We start from the raw sequence: 26,655 nt of genomic DNA on the forward strand, positions 1-26,655 counted from the left end.
TAACTATGGAACACGCATTTGCACCTTCAAGCAAGGTTTGGATCTTAAACTTCCAGTTCGTGAAGTTAGATCCATCAAGTTTGCCAGACTCGTGGAGGTAAGATTCCATCGTATTACTCATTTTGATCAGGTCTACAAAAAATGAATCTACCCAAAAGTAACAAAACATCGATACCTTTCAAATCGATCTGTCACCGATTCAGATCCGCTAATATCTGATAACTTAGCGAAACCAGTCATGCTATGATGAGCAAATCCACTATTTTTGAAGACATCCAAAAAGTCGATCTGATCAAAAACTGATCTGATCCTCCTCTCCCGGATAGATCTACAACTTCTCCGATGTGATCCCTTTGCAAACCGCCAAATGAAGATGAGGCTTCCCGCAGATCTCCTTGAAGGTGGATTGGCACGTCCCCGAGCGTATTGGCGCGTTCCCGAGCGAAAAATCCGTGCCAAGGAAAAATCGGTTAGAGTAAAATTTGCTGGCGTGATTTTTCCGTGAAATTTTGTGCCAATCGGGTAATTTGGTGCTCTGGTGCGATTAACAGATGAACAACCGCACCAATTCCGCTCCTGGTGCTCTTGTCAGCACGAAAGGTGCGCCAATCTCCTTTCTACTCAGAAAAAAAAAAGAAAAAAAAAGCATCCAGTCCGAGCCAGGTGTTCTGCAGTCCACCTGCTCAATTGAGCACACAGCTCTTTGTGTACAAGCGGCCACAGAGGCACCTCACACCACACAGGAAATTCTGCCACAAGGGCAAGCTGGCCACAAAGGCACTTCAGTCACAAGAGGTGATACAAGGTTAGGCTCACCCAATCTGAGCTCTGATACCAAGATAAAATGTGAACAGAATTGAAAAAGAAGGAGATGTAGCTCACAGGTGAGGCCTGCACCTGGAGACTACACTCAGAATAGAGAGATCACTCTCGTACACTCTATTACTCATCAATGAAAGATTACATCATTAAACACAATACTAGGAATTAGGAAGTTGCAACGAAACCCCTAAACTCTAGGAACTAATCCTAAACTAGGGAGAACGTTACAACTCTGTAACCATTTTCTCCATTAATACAAAATAATATTAATTTTTTTCAACTGTTGTGGTTTACATGTTGATAAAGGTAGCACACTTCATCTAATGATTCTATGTATTCAGCTAATGATGTTGCATGGGTCTTCATCAGGGACATAGTGAGGATCCATGGTGTTATGAAGAAGACTATGTCAGACAGAGATGCCATGTTCACCTCAAAATTTTCGGAGTTATTTTCAAGTTTGGGTATATAGTTGGCCTTCCGTACATCTTAGCATCCACAGACAGATGGATAGCTAGAGAGGGTCAATAGGATTTTAGAGGACATATTGAGAATGTATGTTATTCATCAGCAAGGAAAGTGGGAAGAGTATCATCCACTGGTTGAGTTTACTTACAACAATGGTTAACAGGAGTCACTTGGGATGAGTCCATTTGAGGTGCTTTATGGGTAGAGTTTAATAGTCCTATTAGTTGGAGTGATCTAGTGAAAAGGGTATTGATAGGACCAGACATGTTAGCAGAGATGAAACATGAAATGCATGTTATCAAGAAGAATTTAAAGGCAACATGGGATAAGTAGAAAAGTTATGCATATTAACATAGGGTGTTTAAGTAGTTTCAAGTTGGGAAACACGTGTGTTTGTGGATCATGCCCAAGAAAATATCCTTGAGGATTGGGTCACATGTGAAGTTGGCACCTCAGTATTATGGACCTTTCGAGATCCTTGAGAGGATTAGACCAGTGGCCTACATAATTTCACTGCCTTCGATACTGAAAGTCCATGATGTTTTCCATGTGTCATTACTTAAGAAGTATGTAAAAAATTCTGATCATGTGATTGACTGGTTTGTATTACAGGTGGAACCAAAGGGAAAATTCCAGTCGGAACTTCAGTGCCTTTTATAGAGAAATATGCTTATGCTATGGAACTAAGCAATCAAGCAGGTTAAAGTGCAATGGAAGCAATTTGGGCCCGATGAAGCTACATGGGAGATGGTTGATCAAATGTAAGCTATGTATCCTTCATTATTTTTTGATGGAGGAAAATTAGTTTTGGTATATGTACATATTTATATATGGTTGTCATTATAAATACCATAATAAGTGTGTTATAAAGCTCAAATAAGTGGCATGATTGTCATGTTTCTATGTTTTTCATGTTGGTTTACTCTCAGTAGGTTGTTCATTGTAAATACTACAACGAGCTAGGTTATAAATATCCATGGGTAGTACATTTTGCTTTTCAGTGGTCATGCTGGTTATAGGTGTCATTAAACATTGAGGATGGTGTTCCCCTAAGGGGGAGGGTTTTATAACAATCCCAAGTTAAAAATCCATGTAATAATGTTAATAAAGGAAAATTAAGACGAACGTCATGGGACATGTATACCAAGATGAATGTTGTGAAAAATCATAGTGACGGGGATCACTTGTGATTAATTAATGGCTATGAAATTTGGAAAATGAAATGGAAAATAATTTGGAAAGACATGAGCATTTCTTGTCATTTTAGTTATGAAATAATGGAAAATATGATAAAAGGAAGGTGAAAGGTCACACGTAGCATGTGAGGAAGAAAAAAAAGGAAGATAATGGAAATTGAAGAAAATAAAGGCCTCAGTGATAAAAGGGCTTCTGAGAATCAGTTCATAAAATTTTGTTAGTTTTAGCTTCAAGCTCTCTCTCTATTCTCTCTCTCATACTCTTGTACACATAGAGTTCTTGGAGCACTCTTGGAGGATTTTGGGCATACTTTGGATTTGGAGCAAGAAGGTAAGGGGAAGGCTGGAAAGCTCAAGGGAACAATGGGATCAATAACTACAATGGGTTTACTCTGCAAGTACCGAGTTGCATGTGCGATTTCCTTGTTATTTTTGACATGCGTGGCATATGTGTGTGGTTATTTGGTTATGATATGTCATTGGTATGGAGGATTGCCTAGATTGATAGTGTTTTTTCTAGGATTTCCATTTCCTATATAGCCATTGTGTTGTGGGTTTTACCTTTTTCTTTGGTTCGTGATCATGTTCCTGATGGTTGTGGGTTGAGTTATTAGTTCTTAGAGCCTTGGTTGGACAAATGCTCTAGTGGCCTTGGTGGGTTGAGTTACTGGTCCTGGAAGCCTTTGTTGAACAAACTCTCTAGATCCCAATGACAACAATGGGTTGAGTTACTAATCCTGGAAGTCAGGTTGGAACAAACTCTCTGGAGCCCTAGACATCTTGGATAGAGGCTCATATAGTTATGGTTAGTTACGTTTGACCGTGAGGTGGAATCACTTGTTGAGGCTTGAGGCGGTTTGGCCTCTGGAAGCCCTAGTTTCGTTTTCTTGGTTGATTGCATGAGATCCCACATTCATGCTTGGAATATGGCATGAGGATGATTGGCTAAAAGAAACATTTGGTTCAACTCAATCTATGGTTAGGTGGTACTTCGAAGTCCCTCACTTGGTTGGATTTGAATATGTTAATAAGAGCGCTTCCCCTTGTGTGCTCTATTTATGAAAGTACCTTTTATTATGTGGCTATGATGGTTGCTCTATTATTGTTGTTTATCTGGTTATATGATGGTTACAAGCGTGGTTAATGGAAAATTTTAGTTGTGGCTCTCATCATGTTCTAGTTAATAAATGAAATTTTATTGACTGAATGAACTAATAGGTAATAATGCAACAATTGTGAGATGCAATCAGACCTTATTGGTGAATCTCAGATAAGTATGAGCTCCCTATGTTCAGATGTGTATTTATGACCTGTACATTACATGTTCATGATGTGTTTAACAAAATGGATGTCATGGCTAGGCCTTGTTAGGTCATGTTCTTGTCTAGTTTTCATGTGAAAAGCTTTGTCCCAGTGTCATTCATTATTCTAGAAAGTTTCATGAATTTCTCGACAGTGGTCTAGAGACTAGCCTAAAAAATTGGCTTAAATCACGCAGTCACTAGCACAAAACTAGTTGAAAAAGTCTGCAGTCACATGGATACCTTGTTGTGGGAGGGATTCGAGGGTTACAATCACATGGAGGGCTATTCATGGGAGAAAATAGGGGTTTAGTTTTTTTGAATAGAAAGTTAACTTAGGGGTTGGGCAACTGAGATGGTTGGTTAGCACCTAGGGGTCTTGTAACACCCGAGGGAGGTCTATAAAATTTTATTTCATCGGTTCCACTTCCTTAACTATACTTAGGGAGTTGAATCATATCATACTAACTCTTTGTGATATATTTACCCCAGTGGACCGGTTAGCTTGGGTAAGTGTGGGAGGAGGTTGTTACAGGCCGCATGCATGCAAAGTGTCAAGGGAGACGACACATGGAAATTAAATGCAAATGGTAATAGGAAAACCCAAAAAATGGACAGCTAGTTATATTATCAAGGAAATAGGAACCACATAGACGTGTCGGTACGTATGAAATAATTACACAATACAATGACAAGAAAATATGACTATTCTAGGGGAGAAAATTAACAAAAAAATAACAAATATTTTCTTATTTTTTGCTAAATTTACAGGTCATCCGCTTGTAGGAAATTTTTGAGGACTTAAATAATATTTTTGGGTATTTAAAAACTATGACAACTTATCACACCATAAAATAGATTTGGATTTTTCCATTGAAATAATATAATCACAAAATGGTGTTAATGGGAAGAAGTTACAAATGGAACAGTATGAAGGAAAAATAAGAAATATAATCACTTAAACAAGGCATAACATAGCAACTAGAGCTTAGATTGGGATGCCAAAGCAATCAATGGAGATATAGGAGATTATAGAATCCAACCATGGAACTAGATTTGAAAAATTGAATACACCATTGGTCAAAAACATGGAAATAGGGTGTTCTGACATAAGAAGGGAAATTGGTGTAAATAGTCTAAATTTTTTTAAGGCTATAAATTTTAGTTTGGGGCTTGTATTTGGGAAAAAAGAGAGGTGATAGAAAGCTATCAAGAAAGGGAATACAACTATCAACGTAGGATTTGGGAAGAAGGTAACAAATTTCCTAAAAATTTAAAAATAATGTAATAGGTGTCCTATAAGGTAGGACCAATATGAGAAACATGACTATGGGGGATACTTAAAGATTCTACAACCATGAAAAAGAGGCCAAATCCATGAACATTAGAATAGGTAATGCTAAAACTAAGTCAGATGGTCATAGAAGGGATATGCTAGAGGACAACGGCCTAGAAGAGACCATGAGGAGTCTCCAAATGGAAGTACTCATATATGATGCTAATAATAAGAGACTTACAATAGGACAAAAAAAAATCAATACTCATATTTTACAGATCCTAAAAAAAAATTTGCAAATGAGAAGAAACTAGAGGTATGATTGCAAAATGATAGATGAGCATGACTCAAGAGTTAAAGAAATAGATGATGGAGGTTTAAAAATATCTAGAAGTGCTTATGGGCAACCTCATCACACATTATGGAAATCCACTAACAAATTCCATGTTTGCTTGGGATAAGAAAGTAGTTCAAGCTTGTCACTAGTATGGAGGCCAAGATGGAGACCAAACCTAGATAGTTCACATGGGGAAATCAGAAACATTACGCGACCTTCATTTATTGGTGAGCATAAGAAGGGATATGAGGTTGAATCTTGGTTATTGGAAATGAGAAAGTACCTTCAGTTACATGTTTATTCCTCTTATTTAGAGGAACAAATTTCCATCTATCACTTGAAGGGGAACGAAAATCTATGTTGGGAGAAGCTCACATAAGTAAAACATTTGGATGAAAATATTATCTAATTAAGGAGAGCTCATACAGGTGTGTCTTGTTTGCTAATAAATGCATTGATAAGGCATTCGTGTCACGGTGCAGGTCAAAGGTTATAGTGGAAGTCATCAGGGATCGACCCTCTCTCACGTGAGTATGAGAATGGATATGTTACCGATTTTGCAAGATAAAAAAACATTCCATTAAGGAGATCTAAAAAATGTTTCCAAATGAAGTACTTATTTTGACATTAATAGGAGAGAAAAATAAAGTTGTGTTTTAACTTAAATCGGGGAAGATGACAATGAAGGAATATGGCCATATTTTGTTAAGGTATGTGGACTTTATTAAAGATGAGAATTTAAAGATACAAAGATATGTGAGTGGATTTCCACCATTCTATGGTGACATTATTAAATTTGACGAGCCAATGCCTTTTGATGAAGCAATGAGGAATACAAATGACCTCTACTGATCTGAAATGGGGACCTAAAGGCTTCTTGTCAAGCTTACAAGAACCTCTCCCACTCCAAAACTTATATATTCCGAATATCTAGACTTATGATTGATAATTGCGGAATAAATAACTTGAAATAGGTGTATGCTTGTGTTTGTACTTTAAGTGTTTATTTTCTTTATGTTTATTTGCTTAAGACTGATATGTAGCATATAACAGTGAAACAATGCAGCAATTAAACATCATACATATAGCAACAAGATGTAGCAAGTAAACAAAGAATAAGACAAAAAGCTTAATATGGAGTTCACCCAAACCTCTTGGGCTATGTCTCTTTGAGCTCTAATCAACTCAATTAGACTCTTTGGGATTATGGTTGAATTCTTTTACAAGTTCCACGCTCAACTCCAATAGGTTACGACTGAACCATTGGGCTTAGAATACTATTTTATCCTGTTGGCTATCCTTACTCTGCAGACATATCTAAGCTTCTCTGGACTAAACTCCTTCAATCAGTGCTCTAAGCTATCTTGAGCTCTAGCTTGCACCAACTCCCTCAGAATTATTTTACCTATCTCTGGAATTCCTTCTTCTATCTTTAACACACTTCGAACACTAGCAACAACTTGATCATTTGATCTCTTTATTGATCTGCAACTTCACTATAGCATCATGGCTCTTAGAAGTCTACTTTTAGCTCTCTGGCTCTGAGGCTCTGCCTCCAACCTCTGGTGGCTATGCCTCTACTCTCGGCTCTGGCTCTTGGCTCTGGCTCTCGGCTCTGGCTTTTGGCTCTTTGGCTCTAGCTCTTCGCTCTCTGTTATCAGTGCTTTGCTCGCCCTCCAAGTGATCCTTAGCCCAATTGTGCTCTCTATGTTATCTATCGACCTCTCCGCAATTCCTGCTAATTGTGTTCTCTGTGTTTTTATAACACATTTGTTTTCGCCTCCCAAAAGCATGGAAGACTGGTCATTTGATCAAAGAATCTATTTTCCAATTGAAAGGCATGGAAACATGGGGTAACCCAATTGTTTTGCCTTCCTCTTGTAGAAATCCTGAATTCTAACATGTAATGGAAATACACAGGAAAAAGTAACGAAAGCACATTATTGAGCATTTAACCAGACTTCAAATAGTATAGAATCGCCACTATAAACCTATCGGGTCTGTGTTCTTCATCGCTCATCGAAAATCGCATTGCATAAAGCCAAAACCCAATTACACGGAAATACAAAGAAAATCCGCATAAACCACATTTCAAATAATATGAAATCACCCGTCCATAAACTTATCGGGTTCATGCCTTTTATCGCATATCGCATGTCGCGTTGTGTAAGGTCCAAAAACCCAAATACACGAAAATACACTGAAAATCTGAAATTTCAGATTTCAGATAATATCCAACCACGTCTATAAACCCATCAGGTCTACACTTTATCACAAGTCGCAATCGCAATGTGCATTGGCCCTTTTCTATCGAGGATAACCGATCGTCGATCACCGATCGCTGATATCGGCGTATCATTATCGACCCCATTGCTATATCTCATATCACAATCGCAACGGCCCCGGGGGTCTTCACTTTGATTATGTCGATCACCGATCGCGGACCATCGCATATCGCAATTAGCATATCACACCTGTAATGACTTGGGGGTATTTTCCAACCAATATATATATCGCCGATCCAGTCATCACAATCGCTTCATCGGCTTGCCCGAGTTCCGATATCGCATGGAAGCCTACCTCCGATGTGATATATCGAAGATCGCTGATTGGGGGTCTATCTGGCCTTTGGTCTAAGTCTGCCCTTTGTACCTCTTCCGATGCGATTTCCTTAAGGAGCCCTTAAGTCCATTTTTATAAGAAATGCCTCATTTTCTAAGGATAATGGGCAATCTCCTTTTTACAATAACTTCTTCATCCGAAGTCCAATTTATCCCATTCAAATTGCATTAGATTCAGATTGACAAGATCTATCCAATGGGACTATCTTTAGAAGCATCCTTTGACTTTCATTTTTGAGTAAAAAGTCATCTAGGATCATTTTCTGATCATGCCTTCCCACTAAAAAGATTTTGGTCTCCAAAAGTCTCATATACTGATCTGAACCGTAAATGAGAGTAACAACACCCTCTTCTTTAAGCCTCCATACACTTGCCTGCATGGCTAGTGCCTCTAAACCAAAACCTTTGAACACTCCCTTCCTGGATGTGCTTGTCCTCCTGGGAATAATTGTCTTCCTCGTTGACTTCTTGCAGAATTTCTGTTGAGAAGATCACAGAAGGTAGTTTAAAATTCTCTGCCTTGATCATTGCTCCAAGGTGGTTGAAACCAATGTGAAGTTGCCTGTGCTTCACAATTTTTTCATTTGTACCTGTTTGACATACTGTCAACAACAACATAAATATAGACAACAACTGGATGGCCTAAACTCCTCCTTCAACAAAATAAACATATTTTCACATCTTGTGAACACCTCCATGTCTTACATATGCATACAAATGATGGAGTAGATAACAAGCCCACAAAAAATTCCTTTAAAACAATTGACCCTTCAAGTCAAGCATGTATTTACATCATTTTATACGCGCCTTTTCAAAGATGAAACACTTCATCATTATCTCCATCTTCGAGACCAAATCAACTTTTCTCAAGTCAATATTAACATTACATGCATGTTTAAAAACAAAGCAATGAACCCTTCAAGTTCATTACACATACATGTTCAAATACAAGGAAATCATCAACATCCCTGTGTTCATGCGTATCATTCTTATTCATGCATTTCATCCTTCAACTTTTTCTTAAGAACATTGCACTTTCGAAGCTGAAATAAATATAATGTTGCAGCAATTCCATTATCAAAGAAATGCAAATAGATGAATTATATCAATAGACATGCAATTTTAATTGGATAAGAATTCTAACAATTTCTTACCAATCCATTTCAAAGGTAGGACCTTTGTCTGCACATCAGCACCAACATGTGAATCATCTTGAAACACATCAATCATGGAATCTTCCTTTCCATTTCTGCCATTTTCTCTTTCCACCTTCTTCAACTTTTGTGGAAGCATTGTTGGATTCAGAGTCCAACATTTTGCAGCAACATGTCCTTGCTTATGGCAGTAAGTGCAATACATGTGCATCCTGTTGACAGCATGATTTGCCTTGTCCAGTGGATCTTTGGCTTGTTACATCCTTTCCTTCAAAAGTTTCCTGTATGTGGCCATTCTCTTCCAACATCTAGAAACATTATGGTTATCCAAACCACAAAAGGAACATGCAATTATTTTCCCATGCTTATATGAAAATTTATCATGTTGAACATAATCAAAAGAAATATGATTAGAACCAGATTTATACCTTTCTTTTTCACCTTTATTTCCTTCATGAGGAGGTGAATTGAATGAGGAAGTAGGTGCCTTTGGAAAACCAACAATCTCTTCAAGGTTGTTAGAGTTGCCAAAATTCCTTGGTTCAAGTGCATCCTTATGAACACCTGCATCTTGCAAATGATGTTTCAAGCTATTGGATTCTCCAAGAAGACAATCTTCACACTCTTGAAGTAGAAGACCTAGAATGAAACTCCTTCTTGGAATTGTTTCAATTGTCTTCATGGCAGCTTTGGAACTTTCTCCATAAGGCTGCCTATAGCCAACACCCAAATACTTAGGCATTTCCTCAAAAATTCTTGGCTCAACAATACCTTGTGCATGTTTTCCCAAGCCTTTTCCTTCATAGCCCATTTGGACATTAACTTGGAACCTATGCCTCTGGTATGTTTTTCAAAAGAACCAATATAATCATTCTTAGAAGAATTTGAAGAAAAATAGGAATTTCTTACTCTTTTTCAAGTTGATACTTGACTAAGGCTTCTTTGGCAACAAAGAGTTGTGTCTCCAACTCATGCATCCTTTCCAGGTTCATATTTGCAATATGAATTTGCCTCTCCATTTCCTGCAATTTGTTAGAAAGCAACTACCTCTCTTCCTTCATAGAATTCAACTGCTCTCGAAGTATGATGCTCTTCCTTCCATCCTCATACATTTCTCTCACCATGTCCATCATGATGAACAAGTCTTGCTTCATGTCTCCATCAAAGAATCTTGTGATGAAGGAGGAATTTGAGGACTCACTTGTAGAAGTTGTCATTATCGAAACGAACAAAAGAACTTCAAACAAGATTAACAAAGAGCTTATTCAAGCAACCTTTTGCAACAAACCCCTTGTGCTTCAAGAATTGCCTCGAGGTCCTTTGGGATAAGAAGAATGCCTTCAGCCCTTCTTCCTTCTTGTCCTGTCCTAGACTTAGCTAACTATAGCTTTCACCTCTCCAAACTCAAACAACAGTCAGTTTACAAACAATCAAACAGCCAAATTCTTTCTACTGTTTGAACACCTTTCAAGTTATACAAGAAAATAGTTTGCTCTGTCAATCAAGCATCCTAATCTGATACCACCTACATCATTATACCATCTATTCTAGTATAACTTAACTCTGATATAAACAGCTTTGATATCACCTTCTTTGAAGGTGGGGTTAATCAACCCGATGCTCTGATATATGGCTCTGATACCACCTAATCTGAAATGATGACCTAAAGGCTTCTTGTCAAGCTTACAAGAACCTCTCCCACTCCAAAGCTTGTATATTCCCAAGATCTAGACTTATGATTGATAATTGCGAAATAAATAACTTGAAATAGGTGTATGCTTGTGTTTGTACTTTAACTGTTTATTTTCTTAAGACTGATATGTAGCATATAACAGTGAAATAGTGCAACAAATAAACATCAAACACATAGCAACAAGATGAAACAAGTAAAGAAACCATAAGACAACAAGCTTAATATGGAGTTCACCCAAACCTCTTGGGCTACGTCTCCTTGAGCTCTAATCAACTCGATTAGACTCTTTGGGATTATGGCTAAATTCTTTTACAAGTTCCATTGGGCTTAGAATATCATTGGGCTTAGAATACCATTTTATCCTGCTGGCTATCCATACTCTACAGACAGATCTAGGCTTTTCTGGACTAGACTCCTTCAATCAGCGCTCTGAGCTATCTTGAGCTCTAGCTTGCACCAACTCCCTCAGAATTATTTTACCTGTCTATGGAATTCCTTTTTCTGTCTTCAGCACACTTTGGAAACTAGCAGCAGCTTAATCATTTGATCTCTTTTCCATTCTGCAACTTCACTACAACATCATGGCTCTTAGAAGTCTACTTTGAGCTCTCCAGCTCTGAGGCTCTGCCTCCAACCTCTGGTGGCTATGCCTCTGCTCTCGGCTCTGGCTCTTGGCTCTAGCTCTGAGCTTTGGCTCTTGGCTCTTTGGCTCTAGCTCTTGGCTCTCTGTTATCAGTGCTTCACTCGACCTCCAAGAGATCCTCAGCCCAATTGTGCTCTTTGAATTATCTCTCGGACTCTGCGCAATGCCTGCTAATTGTGTTCTCTGTTTTTTTTTAACACATTTGTTTTCGCCTCCCAAAAGCATGGAAGACCGATCGTTTGATCAAAGAATTCGTTTTCCAATTGAAAGGCATGACAACACGGGGTAACCCAATCGTTTTGGCTTCCTCCTGTAGAAATCCCGAATTCGAACACATAATGGTAATACACAGGAAAAACTGGCGAAAACACATGATTGAGCATTTAACCGGACTTCAAATAGTATAGAATCACCCCTATAAACCTATTGGGTCCGTGTTCTTCATCACTCATCGCAAATCACATTGCATAATGCCAAAACCCAATTACATGGAAATACAAAGAAAATCCGCATAAACTGGATTTCAAATAATATGAAATCACGTCCATAAACTTATCGGGTCTGTGCCTTTTATCGCATATCGCATGTTGCACTGTGTAAGGTCCAAAAACCCAAGTACACTGAAAATCTGAAATTCTGGATTTCAAATAATATGCAACCGCGTCTATAATCCCATCGGGTCTGTGCTTTATTGCAAGTCGCAATCACAATGTGCATTGGTCCTTTTGTATCTGGGATCACCGATTGCCGATTGCCAATCGCTGATATCAGCGTATCGCTATCAGCCCCATCGCTATATTGCATATCACAATCGCAACAGCTGCGGGGGTCTTCCCTTTGATTATGCGAATCATCGATCACCAACCATCGCATATCGCAATCCACATATCACATTGGTAATGGCCCAAGGGTTTGTTTCGATCAATATATATATATATATATATATATATATATATATATATATATATATATATATATATATATATATATATATATATATATATATATATATATATATATATATATTGTCGATCTGATCATCACAATCACTTCATCGTCTCACTCGAGTTCTAATATCGCATGGTAGCCTACCTCTGATGCGATATATCAGAGATCATTGATCGAGGGTCCATCTGGCCTTTGGTCTAAGTCCGCCCTTTGCACCTCTTCCGATGCGATTTCGTTAAGGAGCCCTTAAGTCCATTTTTATAAGAAATGCCTCCTTTTCTAAGGATAATGGGCAATCTTCTTTTTACAATAACTTCTTCATCTGAAGTCCAATTTATCCCATTCAAATTGCATTAGATTCAGATTGACAAGATCTATGCAATGGGACTATTTTTAGAAGCCACCTTTGACTTTCTTTTTTGAGTAAAAAGTCATCTAGGATCATTTTATGATGATCTAGGAATAACAAAAAAGATGAGCCACATTTCCAAATGAATTAGGATGACAAGAAAATAAGCAAGATGGAAGAAAGGAAGAATGGGTTCAAAACCTCATCTTTCAAAAATAAATCTTAGGAAAAATAGTAAATGCAACTAGCTCATAGTGAAAAAAAGGTGGATGATTCATTAAGAAAGAAATCAATATTTCATCTCATTACGTGTTGGGGTTTTGATTGAGAGCACAAGTATAGGGATTTCCCACACAAGGAAGGAAAATTAGGATTGTACATCACATCCAAGGATTTGATACAATGGAGGAACAGATAGAAGCATGCCCAAATTTTATACAAGATTGGATAACATGAAGGATAAAAATCAAGCACATATGGTCAACGTGGAAGGTAAGTTAAATAATCATCCCAATTCTATTTAATTTATTATGGATCTAGTCATAATTGTCATGATCCGATGTTTCTTGAAAAATATAACTTAAATTAAACCAAGCATCGTGGGGCTTGGTTAGTTCTGTTAGCTACAAGAGCTAAAAGAAGAATACGAAATTGGTAAAGAAATTTCCCATCAATATGAATTGCTTAGATACAGTTTCATATTTAAAAATAATACCATTTACATCATATGATTTCCTAATTGGCATGGATTGGATGGTAAAGCATCATACAATACTAGAATGTTCCACTAAAATATTTATTTTCCTGATGAAGAAGGGAAGGAAATGAAAGTGGAGGGAATACGAAGACCAGTTTCTTGTATGGAGATATTATCTATGAAAGTGAAGAGGAATTTCAGAAATGGGTGCCAAATGTATGCAACTGACATGTAGGTGATGGCTGTGTATCAAGCACTAAGTCTTAAGGACCACCCAATACTTAAGGAATTTGCAGATGTGTTTTCAAAAATTCTAGGGTTACCTCCTAAAAGAGATATTGAATTCTAATATACTTTGTATTTGGAGCTACACTAGTGTCCAAAACATCATACTCAATGAGCACACCATAACTAAAAGAATTAGAAATAAAACTATAGGACTTCTTAAGAAAAAGGTACATATGCCCAAGTGTATCACTCTAGGGTTCCCCCGTCATAATTATTAAAAAGAAGGATGGTACATTGAGGTTGTGCATTGACATTCATCAACTAAAGAAGGTCATAGTGAATAATAAGTACCCATTTTGTAGAATAGATGATTTTTTTGACAAACTTAGGAGAGCTAAGTATTTTCAAAAATTTATCTAAGATCAAGACATCATCAAGTAAGGATTAAGGAATAGGACATCATAAAGACAAAATTCAAATACAATATGGGCATTGCGATTTCATATTGGTGCCACTCGGGTTATTTAATGTACCAAATGTTTTCATGTGCCTCATGAATGACATCTTCCAAAATTATTTAGTGAAGTTTGTTATTATGGTTTTGGATGATATCCTCATGTATTCTGAATCTAAGGAAGTGCATGAAAAATATTTAATGATGGTTCTATAGGTACTTAGAGAGTATTAGATTCCAAGCTATGTAAGTTCTCATTTTATCAGAGAAAAAATCATTACTTAGGTCCTATTATTTTAGAAGAAGGGATATCGTTAGACCCATAATAGATTAGAAATTAAAGAATCTTCAACACCGAAAAATGTGATAGAGGTAAGGTCTTTAATGGGTTTAACAAGCTATTATAAAATATTTATTGAAGGGCCCTCTAGGACAACTTATCCCATTACGCCCTTGCAAAATTTGATTAGTTTCATAAATGTGAAGAGGCCTTCTAGCATTTAAAGAGGTTGTTAACAAGTCCACCTATATTGAATATAGACAGCCTAGATGAACACTTTCTTGTGTGCATAGATGCATGTAAAGAAGGACTTGGAGGAGTTCCCATGTAGAATGAGCATGTGATATGTTATGAATTTAGGAAGCTCAACGAGCATGAAAAGATTTATACCATTATGATTTAGAGTTGGAATCCATTATACATTCCTTGAAGATGTGGAAGAATTATTTTATAGGAAAGACCTTTGCATTAGGAACTAACCACAATGGATTAAAGAATTTGTTTAGAAAACCAAATTTAAAAGAGAAGAAAATAATATGGTTATAATTTTCAGCTAATTATGACTTTAAATTAATCACATAAGGGGTAAGAAGAATAAAGTGGTTGATGTGCTGAATAGAAGGGTGCATGTGATGCATGTTGGAGCCCTAAGTGCATGTAAAGATGATTTAAAACTCATAATTTTAGAAGTTGGGCATTTAGATGAGTGAGACATGGAAAAAAAAGTAGCTTGCACCAAGATAAAGTGTAGCCCAAGTACAAGGATTATCAAACAAAATAAAAAGGAGTCTTCTTTCATAAAGGTGGGATTTATGCTTTGAATTCTTGAAGGCTAAATAATTTAGTTTTGAGTGAAATACATAGAGTTCCTTATGCTCGGCCCCAAGAGTATTAAAAGGAAATATCAACAATAAAGAAGCAATACTTTTGACCATGGATGAATAAAGAAGTGGTTGATTATATAGATGAGCAGTTCGAGTGAAAATATGTTAAAACTAAGCATAGGAACCTAAAATATTTGTTATGACCAATACCCATTCCTATGTGGAAATGGGAAATTGTTTCCATTGATTTAATTATAAATCTACCAAGAATAGTGGAGGAACATGATTCCATGATGGGTAAAATCACAAGGAATCCTGCTTCATTCCAATGAAGTCAACACATAAGGCTTCCCAATTTATTCCAATGAGGTTAAAACATGAGGTAACCAATGTTACTAATATTTACATGAGGGAAATTTCTAGGATGCATGGTGTGGCCAAGAAAACTATTTTAGATAGAGATCCCAAGTTTACATCTAATTTTTGGACATGATTATTTAATGGATTTGCAACTGATTTATATTTTAGCACAACATGTCATCTAGAACTAGATGATCAAATAAATTTCCTTTCTGGCTAACTAATATGCACCACTTGGGCATAGGCAAATGGGGAATACATGCATGTTGTTTAGAGATTGTCGAGTTCAGAACCTTAGTTTTATGAAGGACTAGAACTCCTCGACGTTGCATGACTTTGGATAATCACCAGTAAGCCGAGATAGTAGTTGATAGGGAATGTGAGATTTCTAGTTAGAGGCTACTTGATTTAGTACCTTGGTTGTTTAACGACATTGCGCATGTACCAAAATTTGGAAAATTTGTTTCCTATTGAGTCAAGGCCCCACCTTGGAGATGAATCATTGATGAGAGAAAATGAACAACATGGTCTACGACCAGATAGAATGTTGAGGATCTTTAGCCAATTGGAAACAAATTGGAAGATAAGTATTTAACTTCTATAAGTATTTCTACAATGCTTTACATGTTTAAGTGAATTCTTCCTTTAATTTCAATTAGGAAATTCATGTAGAATATGCCTATGCATAAGTAGTGAATATTAACAGGTATTTAGACATGTGTTGTACTATGCAAAATTTCCTAGAAGAAAAGAGAAAAAAAAATTGGTTATAGGTTACCAATCATATTAGATACATAATTGGGCCTTAGTTACATGCTGGAATACACTGGAAGTGGGTTGGGGGAGATTATAATCTCTTTTATCACCATGCTTCTCAAGGGGTCTTCTTTATTACAAATTGTAAAAAGTTCGATAATGGAAGGACCTCTTCCTCACATTGAACAATTCAACCCCTCTCCCTCCCCCCCATATCTCATCTTTCATTCCCTTGCATATTAGAGGATCTTCAAATAATATGGTGAATAGCCTATCAAATAAAGGATGTAATAATCATCTTTCGCCAAGCCACTTATCCTAGTCTTCTTTCCCCACCACTTTAGAGAAAGAATGATAGGAAATCACCACCCATAATACTATAGCCCCAATGGGGGTTGTTAATGTGATGGTAATGATTATTAGTATTGAAATGAAATGCCTTCACATCCTCTGCACATGCCATCGTATCATGACATAGTAATGGGGCCTTGCCTCCCAAAGAGGGTTGGAAACGCTCCATGGCACGTCTTAAGTTTCAACTCTCAAGCGAGGGTTGCACGTTCTTTCATGTTCCTTCTCTCAGGTAACCTATTTGAATTCTTGTTGCTCATTTAATGCCTCCTCTTGATGTTCTATATGTTCACCATTATTTTTGATTAGCATTTGGTTGTTTGAGTGTGGGGCTCCTCTCCATCCCCTGAGGCTTCTCCTCACTTGGTGAATTTTTGAGATGGAGTGGGACTTGCATTGAGGCCATTGTTGGTGAAACCCACCTGACATGACATTATGATTAAAATATTTCATAATATGATCCTATATCGTCTGACCTACCTCCAACCTTGTCTTAGTGAAGTCTTGTTGCCTCTAGTAGCAATGGCTCGCGAGTGAGCCGAAGGCTAGCAGGGAGGTGGAAGTCATGATGCTTTACGGTGCTCCAAAGTGAGTCTGTCGAGTTAATTCCTTAAGTCACATATTTCATGAAAACACTCCTCAGGACATCAAGGAGGAAATTTGAATTATAGAAGTGGAATTTTGATGGGAAATATGAGTCACATTAGACTCGAAGGTTATGGCAAGCACTGCCTCTTGGGCTCTTGATAGTGGTAACTCTAGAGGTTACCAAAATCATTATCGTCTTATAGGGGACTTGTACTAGCATGTCAAGCTACTCCTTGGAGAGATTCTTTTGGATAGAGGACAAACTCAAGTGAACCTCATGCATAGACTGGACAAGCTCAAGGATCTCACGTTTGATATGGAAGGGAGGCTTACTAGGCTAGAGATGGGATCACCATATAACTCTCTAATTCCACTATCATGCAAGGTTGAAGAACAACACTTTAGCCTCAACACCTCATTGTCTTGTTGATGCTTAAGGTTCTTATATTTCATGCTTTTAGTCCTTATTTCTCATTCTCCTTTTTGGGTTGCTAACAACTTATTCTCATAGTATATGACTAGTTTCCTTTCCTTATCAGTTATGATTTATTGTGAATATTGAAAATATTTACCTCTAAAATAGGAAATGATTCATAAATCATGTTCAACTATATTGTAACACACTCTCTCGCGTGAGCTCTCTATATGTAGATACTTGATTGTTAGCTTCGTCAACGTGGGTGAGTGTGATTAGTCTCCAAGATAGATATTGTGTCCCATAAAACTTACAACTCAGCTTCCAATCATTTTGTTTTTCATTATTTCTGTTTAGAAGTTCCATTTGTACAAACACGATAACACTGAAAACTGAAAAGAAAACTACAACCTGAACTCACGTTACACAAATGTTTTTGCTTAAACTATATCGAGGAAAAACTGGTTAAACTATATCGAGGAAAAAGTGCTAAAGCTTTTTGTTTCAAGTTTAATAAATAGAACTTTGAGTCCAGCCTGTTTTGAATTTACACCTAGTCTTAGGGAGCTTTGTTGCAAAGTCAAGATACATTTAACAGAAATAGCTAGCCCGAAGAAAAGTAAACTATATATTATTTTGTCACTGAACATTTTGGAATGATGCCATTCATCAGTTGGTCAATTCTCCCGTGTAGGAAAACGCTATCAAAGTGGCGATAATCTAAGAACTACAGGGTTAAAATACAGTCGTTAAAGTATTTGGAAAAAGGAATTCCAGACAAATGTTGCAGCATGAGGGTCAATAAGAGATTAGCTTCGTGTGAATCCTATAAAAGACCCTATCGTTTGTAGCAGAAACCGTAGCCTAAGTCGATCTGATTGTTGACAATATTTAGAGTGACTTGAACACGTAGACCAAATTTGCTAACTCTTATCGTCTGAAATTTATCCCGTACATTGGAGGCTTGAACCTGGGAAGCTTGCGGGCTTTTAAAGATCCGAAAGTGTTGGCAAAGGGTTTAAGTGGGGGAAAATTTTTTAGTACGTCTATTCTTTTCGACCACTATCAGCTTACTTTGTAAATGACGAATCTATTGAATGGCTTCTAGCGGTTTGTCAGATAATGTGCATTTTGTAGAACAATCACTCTTTTCCTTTCGTTTTTAATTCTTCTTTTCGTATGTTTTATCTACAAAAATGTCAAACAAAAGTAAAACTATTGCACCTCTACTTATCTTTTTAATAGCTTTATTCAAATTCCTGAGATATAGAAAGCCTCACCTTGCCATATTAGAAGCGATAACAGAGTCAAAGAAACAGCTTTCATGTTAGTCTGCCTCTGTCACTCCACCAGATTGTGTAGACGAGCATTCCCAATACATTCCTCGCTGGCCTGATGATCATGACGTCCCCCTGCTGCCGTTTTCTTCGTTCGACGCTCCGCGTCTGTGGGAAAAAAGGGTTTCTGGAACTGGGCGGGTTAGGGTTTGAACTGGATTGCCATTGTTGGCTACCAATTTCTTCCAACATTGCGTAACCGCTAGTGATGAATCCTCCTTAGCAATCAGATCAATCTGCACCGCTGGCCCTAAAGAAGCTGTTCCGAGCAGGCGGTGTCATCATCAATACAAAGTCCGGTTTCCGCAAACATCACTGATTTGGTTGCTGTTTGTATCTGGATACTTTCATTGGTATCAATATTACCGTGATAATGAGAACACCATGGGGCCTAAGAATCAGAGGACGAAGCATAGGTTTTCCATTTCGAACTCTCCCGCCTGCTGCCTGATTATTGAAGATTGCCAACAACCACTTGAAGGAAAATCAGAATCTTGAAGTCTCTAATATAGCAAGGTTTCTCGCTTGCAAGGCGGAGGGGACTGTTATTTCCATTCAGATCCAATGGAATGGTAAAGTGGAGCTCTGTGACTCTGGTAAGACAAAGGAAATGGAGATGGAACGTGTTAAACGCTTAGCCGCTAAAGGAATAGAAAGAAAATTTTGTTCAATGCTCAGCCGCAAAAGAAATAGAAAAAGGAATGTGTTTAGTGCTCAGCAGCAAAAGGAATAGAAAGAGGAATGTGTTCAATGACCAGCAGCAAAAGGAATAGAAAGAGGAATGTGTTCAATGCTTAGTCCATAGGGAATGGACAAAGGAATCACATCCTTTCACGTGTTAACCCTACTTAATAAGTAAATAATTTTTAGATCTGAAAGGAAATTATGAGTATGACTCATTGGGTGCATAATATTTTTTTGGAATAATGTAATGCTGTCCACTCAAAATTGTCATTGACATTAGTAAAGTAGATTATATTTGCGGGCCACTTAAAATATTTAATTTTTGAAATTTTCAAAAATTAGATAAGAAGATGGGAAAAAAATGAAAATATATTTATTATTTTTAAATATAAGATTCAAGCTGACTCTTTCATTTTAAATTTGGGTATCTTATATTGTGAGTATCAACATCAACGTGTAAAACACGTAAAATGAGCCATTGATATATGCATTATTTAAGTTCATATCCAAAACATTTAAAAAAATATATACGCGTGCTTATGTTTAAGGTGAAAACTTCGGTATGAATCGTGTGTCATATGGAAATAAAAGAACCATGTCACAGTTTTGAAATAAATCGAGGGAATCCAATCTTGAGGACTAGTAGCATCGGTTGCCTTCTATTGACCTACTTGTAACATGTTTTGTATTATTTCTTTGGTCTTCTTTTAAAAATTAAATTTGCATCAGCAATTATTTAGTTTTAATTGAAATTGAATTTTTCATCATTAACCTTGAATCTCAAGAATATTCATTATTAGATTATCGCAACTTCACTAAATATCCATTTTCAATTGAAATTGAACTTTTAATGATCAACCTTGTTTATGAAGAATATTCATTAATGAATTATTGCAACTGCATTAAATAAGAGGTATGAAGTATAGGTGAGAGGAGAAATTTTATGTATATGTTATGTGTTTTATGTTTTATAGGGATTTTAATATTTTTTTGGTTTAAATTGATTAATTTGTTACGAATTTCTTGAAATCATAAGTTTGAGTTATAAATTTTGCACAATTTTAGTGTCCCAAAAAGTTTTTAAGATATTAAATTTATATATAAAATCAAAAACCCATTTTAAACAACAAAAATTTAAATTTAAATAAAAAATAAATTCACTTAATTCCAAGTAAAAACATTAAAGTGTAACATATTTAGACCATACATATTTACAATTCATATGTTTTTGTGTGGTAATCATTAAAATGGTGTATGTGATATGTTAAAATAGTTTTTGTCATAACACAGGTATCATTCCCAAAGCTTCTCCCAAAGCTTTTCTTTAGAAGTGTGGTGGTTTCGGTAATGGCCAACAAAAGACACCATTGCATTCAAACCATCTGGGGTTTTGTATGGAGAATCTTGCCATTGAATATTTATGGTGATAATGAGAGAACATCACCGAAAATGTTTCACACTTCGAGGAGACCATGATAGACATTTCATGCAGTCCAAATAAATCATGGAAAATTGTTGAGGGCCACTGTCATACATACTTTTCTTTGGTTGGGAATATGTACTCACACATTTTCACTCTCTTTGAAGGATAGATATAGTGATGTTAATTTATATCTTTGTTAACATTTTGTATTTGGAACTTACAAAAACATACTTAGTAGACTAGAAAATAGTCTATGATAATAAGGGGCAATTATTATTAACATAATCAACATATTTTAATCTACATAAGCTTAGCATAATTAGATATAATTTTAGAGTGATTCTTTATACTTTAATCTACATAAGCTTAGGATAATTAGATATAATTTAGAGTGATTCTTTATAATATAGATGGTTAAAAATAATCTACATTGATAAGTATGGTATGAGGAGAGATGATTATTAATAATTATGATTATGGTTTGGTTGATTTATTAAAAATCACAAATTAGGCATACTTTTGCACCACTTGTCAATGGTGATGATTATCAATTATTACTTAAGTCTCATATTTTTTTTAAACAATAACAGAAATATAATTTTTATTATGTCAAGTATGCATAAGAAGTGTATTTGTTACATAAAGAGAATTATAAAAAAATTGACTTATGAGCTAGATAGAATCATTGAGACCATCAAATTTTCAGGACCCTTATACCAAAAATTTGGAAGTTTTTTCCGATATATTCTAGTATGTCTATATGCATATATAATACAAAAAAAATCATAATTAAAAAATATTTACAAAGATACATGCATGAGATCTAAATGGAAGGGCCACCTTCTTCCCTCATCGCTTCCTCGTAAGATGATTTTATGGCATTGAAGTCTCCAACCTATTAAGTAATTGTACATTGTTCACTGCTAGAATATGTTGGTTCGCGTGGACCTATATCCATTGGAAACTAGATATTTTCTACTTATTGATGTAGGAAAACCAACCCGTCCTCATTTCTTTGGATAATGTTATTTTGTTCTCCTAAGATATCCATTATTGTTGTTATCATTAGGGTGGATTTGTTATGGTTGAATTTCAAAGAATAAATTTCCTTTTGCAGTTGGTTTACACTTTCCTAGAGAATTTGAATTTTTATATCTTTTGAATTGGCCATTTGGGGCCCCAAATTCAATTCCTCTTGAAAAATGATCCCTCTACAAAACCAAGTAGTATGAAAATATTACAAATACAAAAAGAGGATATTTAATTTACCAATTAACATGTGCCACAGTAGCCTAAGACGACCAGAGAACACTTTGTAAACATATTTATCTAATGACAAACTACTGAACTCCAAGAAATTTCATCCTAGAAACCTGAAAGGCCATGAACTTGTTGGATTTTGAAGGTATAGTTCCTCTCCTTGGGAAGGATTATAAGATTGAAGAAGCAATCCATTTATGCCAGGTGACGAAATCCCTATAGCAAAATGTGTAACATTATTAGTATCCTCTTCCCACATGGTAAATTAGTCCACTCACCTCACATGATGTCTTACATGATGAGTTGTCTTCATATGATTCCATTATGGATGTCATGGATCTAGTTGATATGCCTTGAGAAACAATGGACATTGGTGTTGAAAAAATTAATCCTACTGACAATATTAAGTGGCACCAATTTCAATTTATAACACATGAATCTATGTCGAAAGAGAACTTGGAAAACATTTAAAGGATCATACTCATCAACATTTCAATTAAATTATGTGTCATGGAAAATAGTTTAATAGGATCATAGTTTCTCCTCTCACAAATTTTATAAGCTACATTATTCTATTCAAGGGATTTCACTATGGTTTTTCTTAGATTCATCAGTGGATGCCTAATTTTAATCCCTTGATTATCATGCATGAGATAAAAGTGCATGACAGATCCAACTTTATTTACTGAAAGATCTAGCTTTTTAATCATAAGAGATTTATTGCGGTGAAGATGGAGGTTGAAAATATTCATCATGATGACTTCATCTAGATATTATCCCTTGATTGGGTTGGTATATAATCTCTTTCTAATCACCATGAAATAAGGAACCATTAGGGTCTATGATGATTATAAGGATTTAAAAAGGTTTTATTGAAGGATAATTATCCTATCCCATTATTTAGCTATTTATATTATTTTCCATCCATATCAATGATTTAGAGTGAAAAATTGGAAGAATTAGTTTATGGAGTCATTTCTATCAGTGGGTCACAATTTGTAGAATTAGGGTGTGAAACCTTCTCTATTCCTTTTGAGGAATTAAATGACATTTATTGGGGCCAAAACTATATAATTAACTTCCAAACCATATGATTCTATTTATGACTGAGGTAGATTTTCAACAACACAAGAATATGTTAGCCTCACTCTCTTAAAAATCAATAATAAATCCAATTATTAAATTAAAAAAATAAAATCACGAGAATTCCTCAAACTCAGGAGTCTAGTTTGGATGAGAGATTCTCTCCAACTAGATCTCCTAAATTAGTGTGTAAGTTGAGAAATTGTCTCAGCCAAGTGGATCTAAGAGAGACGCACTATCTTAAGACCACTTGTTCATGTATTTAAATGTATTATGAAATTTTTTGAATAATGGGAATGTGAATTACATGAGCATGAGAGACCACACGATGGCTCTCTACCTTTTCCGCCAGTTTAATTTTTGTGTGTTAATTTTCTATGCATATGGCTATATGGCTTTGTGATTCTTCTTCATGTGGTATCAGAGCTAGAGAATCCTCTCCTGTGTGTAGAGAAAAATAGCGATATGAGAATTTAATGAGTGCATTGTATATAATTGTGTATTGTGGCAGCATTAGCCAGTATGGATTTGCACTAAGAGAGTGATCATAATGTGCAGTACGGGGAGAGAGGACAACCACATTTAAAATTTACAGCCACTAGGCGGTCAGCCTTCACAATCGGTGAGCAGTGACACAATTTCATTCAACACGGAGAAATACTGCATTATCTCCATCAGTGTTATGATAACTATCTAGTAGGAGCTCAGCACAAGGAGCCATATTTGCTGCTTGGGTGCAATAAAGACGAATTGAGGCCGAAAATTAAAGGGGGAAACCAAATTGTATTATTGGGAGGCTGTGTTGCTAGTCAGACCAGCTATGTGCATTAACTGTTGGGTCCCTATAATACTAGTGATTACCCCATTACTATTGTAGTTATACCCCTTATTTATATTGTTGTGCCCCTATTACCCCCATATTGTTATTTCTGTGCCCCATAGAATCCCTATATTGTTATTTTTGTGGCTTCATATTATTATTGTTAGGTCGGCTGGATTATATTGTGACTCCTTAGACTCCTATATATAGAAAGGAGGTTTTGTCATTTGTATCATCTAAGAATTGTTCATTTATGTAATGTAAAGGAGGTTGCCCCCTCGAAGAGGTTGAATTCTAAGGCGTTGATCTATCTTTTCTATCTTTTCTTGAGCTGGTTTGATAACATTTGGTATCAGAGCTTTGGATTCTAGGGTTTCGCTGCTCCAAACAGGTCATCGTGGCATTTTCGCTATAACTCTTTTTCTGTGACGGTTCAGAAGTCGCAAAAAAAACCCAATTGAGAAGCAATCGCGCTGAACGTTGGGTCCGAATTTCAGAGTTTTGCGCACGATATTTGCAGAGATATGATCTAAGGAAGTTGGTCCTTTTGCAGACTCCTGAATTACATTGTAAACAGGTGACCTGGGGAAAATCGTCATAACTCCCTCTCTGGGGATCGGATTGAAATTTCGTAAGAAGGTACAGAAAGCGGAGGGACTGTAGTTTCTTGTGTGTGTGCTTCAGATTCAAAGGTTGAAACAGTGACTCGTGGCATGTCATACAAGTTAGCTCTACTGAACCAGTCTAAAAGAAAGTCACTGTGGGAGATTTCACATAAGGCTTCCTTGGAGAATCCAATTTGGCTCAGACTTGTGGCATTGGAAAGAGGGCGTAGAAGGCTACTACAGCTAGCAATTTCAAAACTGGATGATCTGAAATTACAGAGATACATCAAATTCAATATCAGGCTTCTATAAAGTGAAAAAAAGGTGTGTAGTTTTTTTTAAATTTTTGTGTAAGCTTGGTTTAACGGAATTCAAAGGGCATAGTAAAGCATTATTATCGGTAACTGATGCCCCGAGGAAATAAAATGCAAACACCTAGTAAGAAACCTAAAAGCTCTAGCATGACTCATGAAGAAGAGGAAGCAATGCTACATGATATATCAAAATTACAAGAACAAGTGCAACAAATATCACGCTCACAAAAGCTAACAGAAGCTAAGATAAGTGGCGTGGAATCTAAGATAAATGGCGTGGAATCTAATATAAAGGGCATGGAAGCTAAGATGGATGATTCGAAGACAGATTTGAAGAGAGACATGGCAGATTTGAAGATAGATTTGAAGACAGACATGGAAGAATTGAAGAAGTTGCTACAAGAAAGGGTCACTAATGGTGAAAAGGTAGTAAAGGAAAGTCATGATGAGAACAAAGGAAATGTTAATCATGATTCCATAGACGGTAATGTTGGATTGAAGAATCACCATATTCCAAAAATCGATATGAGGAAGTGTGATGGCAAGGATCCCACCACATGGATATTACAGATGGAGCAATTCTTCGATATCAATAATGTGCAAAATGCACAAAAGGTACTTATGGCAACTGTATATTTGGAACCAAATCAGTTTGTATGGTATCAATGGCTTTGCTCTCGTAAACAATTTATCACTTGGGCAATTTTTACGGAAGAATTGATAGCACATTATGAAGATACCAAAAGAAACACTTTTTTTAGCCAATTGATAAGTCTCAAACAAAAGGGTTCAGTAATGGAGCACATTGAGGAGTTCCAAAAATTGAACATAAGGGTAAAAGATATTCCAGAGGAGCATAGGATTGACGTGTTCATAGGTTCTTTAAAGGATAATATCCAACATGATGTTCACCTTTGGGAACCTGATTCATTAGAGAAGGCATTCAGGTTAGAAAGAAAAATGGAAAGCAAAATTATGGCAACCAGGAAGCATACCACTCACAACTATAAAGACGGAAGTGTTGTTGCCCCTAGTCTTCCACAACCTATAAGGTTGACACCACAACAATTGGAAGAAAAAATAGCAAAAGGGTTTTGTTACAGTTATGATAGCAAATACACTAAAGGTCATAAGTGTGCTAAGAAGAAATTATTCTACATAGATTGTGAAGAGGAAGAAGAAAAGCAGCAAGAAAGGTCAAAAGAAGAAGATATACTCCAGGAACAAAGCCTAGATGAGGAACAAATGAATTCTACCATATCTTGTAATGCATTTGCAGGAATTACCACTCATCAAACCATCAAGATAGAAGGACAAATCAAGAAGAAAAAGGTAATAGTGTTGATTGATTCAGGAAGCACCCACAAT

General features: G+C 36.3%; 1 long non-coding RNA gene across 1 annotated transcript in view; it reads right to left on the minus strand.

Annotated features, from left to right (window-relative positions):
• Positions 1-19,829, minus strand: part of LOC149160031 (uncharacterized) — a 157,483-nt gene extending 137,654 nt beyond the window's left edge. The window contains exon 1 of the long non-coding RNA XR_016261187.1: positions 19,042-19,829. This is a non-coding gene — a long non-coding RNA (uncharacterized LOC149160031). The remainder of the gene's footprint in view (positions 1-19,041) is intronic.
• Between the last annotated feature and the right edge of the window lie 6,826 nt (positions 19,830-26,655).

This window comes from Pinus tabuliformis, chromosome 5_2 (assembly GCF_031772625.1).
Source record: "Pinus tabuliformis cultivar Carrire ecotype Pingquan chromosome 5_2, CPIR1, whole genome shotgun sequence".
NCBI classification, from domain to species: Eukaryota; Viridiplantae; Streptophyta; class Pinopsida; order Pinales; family Pinaceae; genus Pinus; species Pinus tabuliformis.